The following is a 6000-nucleotide window of genomic DNA, read 5'->3' on the forward strand; positions in this document are numbered from 1 at the left end:
GAATAAAAGAACGACTTATAAAGGCAGCAATTGAGTGAAAGTCAATTCAAAGCAAAGCAAAACAATAAAAATTGAGTAGCCAATCAACTAATCAAAAAGTAGTTTCGCATCACTCAGTCTTCATAGCTATTATATGTGAGTGACTACATTTTGAGGGGGTAGATTAGAGAATTAATAGCTTAAATTCATTATAAAATTTCAACTACTCACCCATTTGCAGGTCACAACACTAACTTACTGAAGTTGAGGAACTCTTGATTTTACTCTTTGTAGGTCACATACTTCAAATGTGGTGGAGTTTCTCTTGGTGTTGGCATGGAACATCATGTAGCAGATGGAGTTTCTGGCCTCCACTTTATAAATACATGGTCTGATATCGCTTGTGGTCTTGACTTTACAATTCCACCAATCATCGACATGACATTATTTTGTGCCAGAGATCCACCTCAGCCTGCATTCCATCACATTGAATACCAACCTCCTCCATCCATGAAAACCCTGTTGCAAAGCACAAAAGCTGATGGTGCTGACGAGAGCACAATTACAGTCTCCATTTTCAAATTGAGCCAAGACCAACTCAACATCTTGAGCACAAAGGAAATAAATATTGTTGTAAAAAATACTATAGTATAGACGTATACCTCTTTATCTCTGAACCTTTAAAGAATCATAAAAGAATTGTAAATTCCATATCATATAAATTTGTCTCAATAAGGAGATCAACTAACTCTAAAAATACTTTCTAGGTTCCTGAAAGAATCAAGTATATATCAATTTTGTAGAAACACAAAAAATAAAAAACAAAAAAGAAGTGAAGGGAATGGAATGGAATGAAAGAACACATTATACAGTCAACTAAATAGACATAAATAAACACAAGTTTAGAACTGAGTTGCTCAGCCATTTCACTAAAAATTAGTAATAATCCCACTTCACTACAAGGTAAGTAAACACCAAGGTCATATAATTCTGCAAGCATTATCAAGTCTAGTATAACTTATTCACCATTCATCTCACACATATCCACTGTACTAAACCACCAAACACAAACTTTAAATGAATTTAAAAGGGGAAATAAGAGCTGGGTTCGGATTGGAATACCTCAAATGGCAAAATAGGCTGATAAGGAGACAAATTCCTCAAATGGGGTTGAATGAAAGAGTCACCAGTCAAATTAGAAAAAACAAACAAACAAGAACCAATTTAAAATTCTATGGGAAAGCAAAAACAAATGAGAAAAACAGAATAATAGGAAAATGGACTAATTAATTGAAGAAAAATAAAGGTCCACCATAAAAAAATTGAAACCCACCCCAAAGCTAGTTGAAATCCACCTTCAAAACCCTTTAAATCCCAAACCCAGCCTCCAAAGCAAAATCACTGGAACCAAAATCCACCACAAAATTGAACTCGAAACTACCCCAAGCCACAGAAACATAATCCCAGCCAGATTTCTATTTCCAGACCCAAAAACCCACCATCAAAATCTTAGCACTAGCTATCCAAAACATAAATCAGCCACTAGAAATCCACAAAAATACCTGAGTGATGCACGAAGATGATGAACACGGAGATGGACGACGTTGGCGACGCTGTGAAGATCGAGGGACGAGGACGACGTCGGCGACGCTCTTTTAAGATAAAGGAAGATGAGGGACTGAGTTAGAGGGACAGATATGGGCGATGAGGATGGGGCTAAGATCGAGGGACTATCTGAGTTAGTGGGACATAGATGGGCTATCTGAAGATCTTAGGGCTAAGATCTGAGTGTTCTAAGGATGGAAATGAAGATGGAATTCGAATGGGGTGAGTGTTGTGAAGTGAAGTCAGGGCTTTGACCCAAAAAGACTTCAACGCGAGGAATTTTTCATTAAAGCAAGCATGCGTTTGTCAAATACAAAGACCCGCAAAATTTTTTATTTTTGTGAAACTTGTCTAACACAACGGTATTTCCTAATAGGGATTAATGCCATTTTGCTCCCCCGACTATAACACTTGTATCAGTTTGCTCCCCAGACTTCTAATTTGGAAAATTAAGGACTCTGACTTTTTCAATTTTGCCAATTGAGGTTTTTTTGTCACTTTACACATTTTTTATCCAAATCTTTGAGGGCAAAATGGTCCCTTCCAATTAGATCTTATCATTTTTTTCTCATGCATAATTTTTCCTCTTTTATTTGTTGCTAAATTTTGCTTGATAAATTGACGGAATATCCTAAATTGGCTAAATTGACAAAGTCAAGGTCCTTATTTTTCTAAATTAATAGTCTGGGGAGCAAACTGATACAAGTGTCATAGTCTGGGGAGCAAAATGGCATTAATCCCTTCCTAATACTATTGTCTGTTAATTTGAGGAAAAATTATCAAATCAAATACTATGGGATAATATACCTTAATATAACGGTTTGTTAAAAACCGTTGTGTGGTAAATTAAGATAACGGAAAAAACAAGAATCGTTGTCTATTGACCGATGTCTATTACATTTTTTGTAGTAGTGCGTATTTGACTCGTTGGATATGTGTATCCTTTGCTCTCGACACGGGTATCCGATTTTTTAGATACGTTTAACAGCCAATTGAAGAAAACGAAGAGGATTTAATTTGGATGAAGGATACGAAGAGTCTCTACCTTGAAATCATGAAAACGATCAAGGACTCTGCGTGTCTGCCACAGTGCCACTTCATCTTCTTCAGCCAGACAGCCACTTCTTCAATCTTCAGTTCTTCACTTATTCTTGCAAACCCAAATTGGAGAGAATCAAGAAACCCAAATTGGAAACCCAAATCGGATGCGCAGAAAGTCAGAAACCCACTCCAAACGATCGACCTGCACCGCACCGCCGATGAGCGACGATCGACCTGCGCCGCACCTGATTCATCTACTGGTAAGCGCAGAAACCCACGACCTGCGCCGCACCCGATTCACCGCCGACGAGCGACGATCGACCTACGCCGCACCCGATTCATCTACTGGTAAGCACAGAAGCTAGAAACCCACTTCATCTCCTTCAGCCACTTCATCTACTGGTAAGTGCGTACTGGACCTACTGGTGTTTGACTGTTTGTTTGTGTCTTTACTCTTTGTAAACAACTAATATACTAGTTGAGAACTAGAATTGACTTATTGAGATTAAGGAAAGTCGTATAGTGTATACTGGATTACTGGTTGTTTGGTTGATAATAATAAAACTGATTATTTCATTATTTGATTGTAATATAATATAATATAAATTATATTATTAATAGCTTGTCACTTTGTCGGCTTGTATATTTGTTTCTTACTTTCTTGACCAGTACAATGTGTATAATATATGTTAATAATACAATGTGTAATATTAGTAATTAATATATATGTTACCCAGTACCGTGTCTAATATTAGTTAATAATATATATGTTTCGCTTGTAATATGTTTCCAAATGAGTTATGCAATATATATTTTTTTATGTTGCTTATATTGTATAAATTATTCATGTTCAGGAAAACGAGTCATCCGGATAATAATGCAAATACTAATGCTAATCCTACTGAGAATACTGAAAGTTTGGTAGACGATCATGCTCCACTGTGGAAGTATGTTAAGAGACTTGGAAAAATGGGAAACGGAGGAGGCAACACTATATTTGAATGTAATTTTTGTCAGAAAACTTATAGAGGATCCTACTCTAGAGTCAAATTTCATTTGTTGAAAATGTCGGGAAATGGGATTGCAAGTTGCAGCAAGGTTAATGATGAAGTTTATGCATAAATGAAAAAACTTGTGAGAGAGTGTGAGTATAGGTTGAAAAGTGCAGCTCCAAAACAAGTTTCTTTGCCCACAACTGGTTCTTTGGGTTATTCTTTGCATGTGCATGTTCAGCAAAAGAAGAGACAAGCAATGAATGGGCCCCTTGAAAAAGCTTTTCAGAAGGAGGCTAGAGAAGAATGTGATGCAGAAGTTGCAAGGATGTTTTATACAGGTGGGTTGTCCTTTCACCTTGCACGGAATCCACACTATCGAAACTCCTATCTTCGTGCTTCTACACTTCCAGGATATGTTCCACCAGGTTACAATGCATTGAGAACTACTCTTTTGCAACAAGAGAAGAGCCACATTGAGCGGTGCTTACAACCAATTAAAAGTACATGGAGCACTAAAGGTGTAAGTGTCTGTATTGATGGGTGGACAGATTCGCAAAGAAGACCACTTATCAATGTTATTGCAACTTGTGAAAGCGGACCTATGTTCTTGAAGGCAATTAATTGTGAAGGAGAGTACAAGGACAAACATTGTATTGCCAACTTCCTTATCGAATCCATTAAGGAAATTGGTTATCAAAATGTGGTTCAAGTAATCACTAACAATGCACCCGTTTGTAGAGCTACTGGATTACTTGTTGAGGCCAAATATCCCAACATCTTTTGGACACCATGTGTAGTTCACACCCTTAATCTTTCTTTGAAGAGCATATGCTCACCAAAACTAAATGATGATTGGCATGATGAATGTAGTTGGATTTCAGAAAAAGCTTATGATGTTTGGTTCATAAATTTTTTTATTATGAACCATAGTATGAGATTGGCTATGTATAAGGACCACTGCAAATTGAAGTTACTCTCCATTGCTGAAACAAGGTTTGTTTCTAACTTTCTAAGCTCATCCGTGCAATAATATAATGATATATGTTAATAATATATATGTTACCCACTTACCCAGTACAATGTATATAATATATGTTAATAATACAATGTGTAATATTAGTTAATAATATAAATGTTTCACTGTGGGCAATTATTTTATATGCTCATGATTTTATATGCCAATTATTTTATATGCCATGATTTCACCTCACGTCAACCCCCTTTATTTTAATGCAATGATATTTTGACTATATGTATCTATTTCAGTTTTGCTTCAACACTTGTGATGATTAGAAGATTTAAGGAAGTAAAGGAAGGTCTACAACAAATGGTGATTAGTCCAAATTGGTCTTTATATAAAGAGGATGATCCGGGCAAAGCAAGAGCAGTGAAGCAAAAGATATTGGATGAATACTTTTGGGATGAGATTGATTATATACTTTCCTTTACAGCTCCTATATATGAGATGATTAGGATGGCTGACACAGATAAACCATGTTTTCACTTAGTTTATGAGTGGTGAGATACCATGATAGAGAAGGTGAAGACAGCTATCTATAGGAATGAGCAAAGGCAACTACATGAACATAGCGACTTCTTTGATGTGGTGCATATCATTTTAGTGGAGTGATGGACTAAGAGTAGCACATCACTACATTGTTTGGCTCATTCTTTAAATCCTAGGTAAGTATTATGTGCTTCTTTCTTTTTAAAGTCTTTAAAATTTACTTTTACTTTTTTTATTATAATTTTATAAAATGATATCATTCTTTACTTATAGGTATTATAGTCCAGAATGGCTTCAAGAAGATCCTAGCCGTGTTGCTCCACACCAAGATGTCGAGATTACAAGGGAAAGAAAAAAGTGTTTTGAGAAATACTTTTCGGATGAGCAAGTTAGAAGAAATATCAATGTGGAGTATGCCTCTTTTTCAATGTGCTTGGGTGACTTCGGAGCTATTGATGCTATGAATGATAGGTTTCTCATTAACCAATGGTGTGGTGGATTGTCCATGGAGCTTCCACACCAACTTTCCAATCCATAGCTTTGAAGCTATTTGGACAACCTTGTTCCTCCTTGTGTTGTGAAAGGAATTGGAGTACATATAGTTTCATTCACTCTTTAAGAAGAAACAAGTTAACACCACAAAGAGCTGAAGATTTGGTATTTGTGCATAATAACCTTCGTCTTTTATCAAGGAAGAGCCCAAGCTACAAAGAAGGTGTTACTCAAATGTGGGATGTTGGAGGAGATATATTTGATAACTTGGGTGAAGAAGGTATTGGGATGCTTGAAATTGCTAGCCTTTCTCTTGATGAACCATCATTGGAGGCTACTTTATTTACCGAGGAAGACATTATGAATATTGAAGTTGATTGA

General features: G+C 36.3%; 1 pseudogene; it reads left to right on the forward strand.

The window, feature by feature from the left end:
* The first annotated feature begins 3675 nt into the window (after positions 1-3675).
* Positions 3676-6000, forward strand: LOC147299265 (uncharacterized; annotated as a pseudogene).

Source organism: Dryas octopetala, chromosome 1 (genome assembly GCF_963921425.1).
Source record: "Dryas octopetala chromosome 1, drDryOcto1.1, whole genome shotgun sequence".
Lineage (NCBI taxonomy): Eukaryota > Viridiplantae > Streptophyta > Magnoliopsida > Rosales > Rosaceae > Dryas > Dryas octopetala.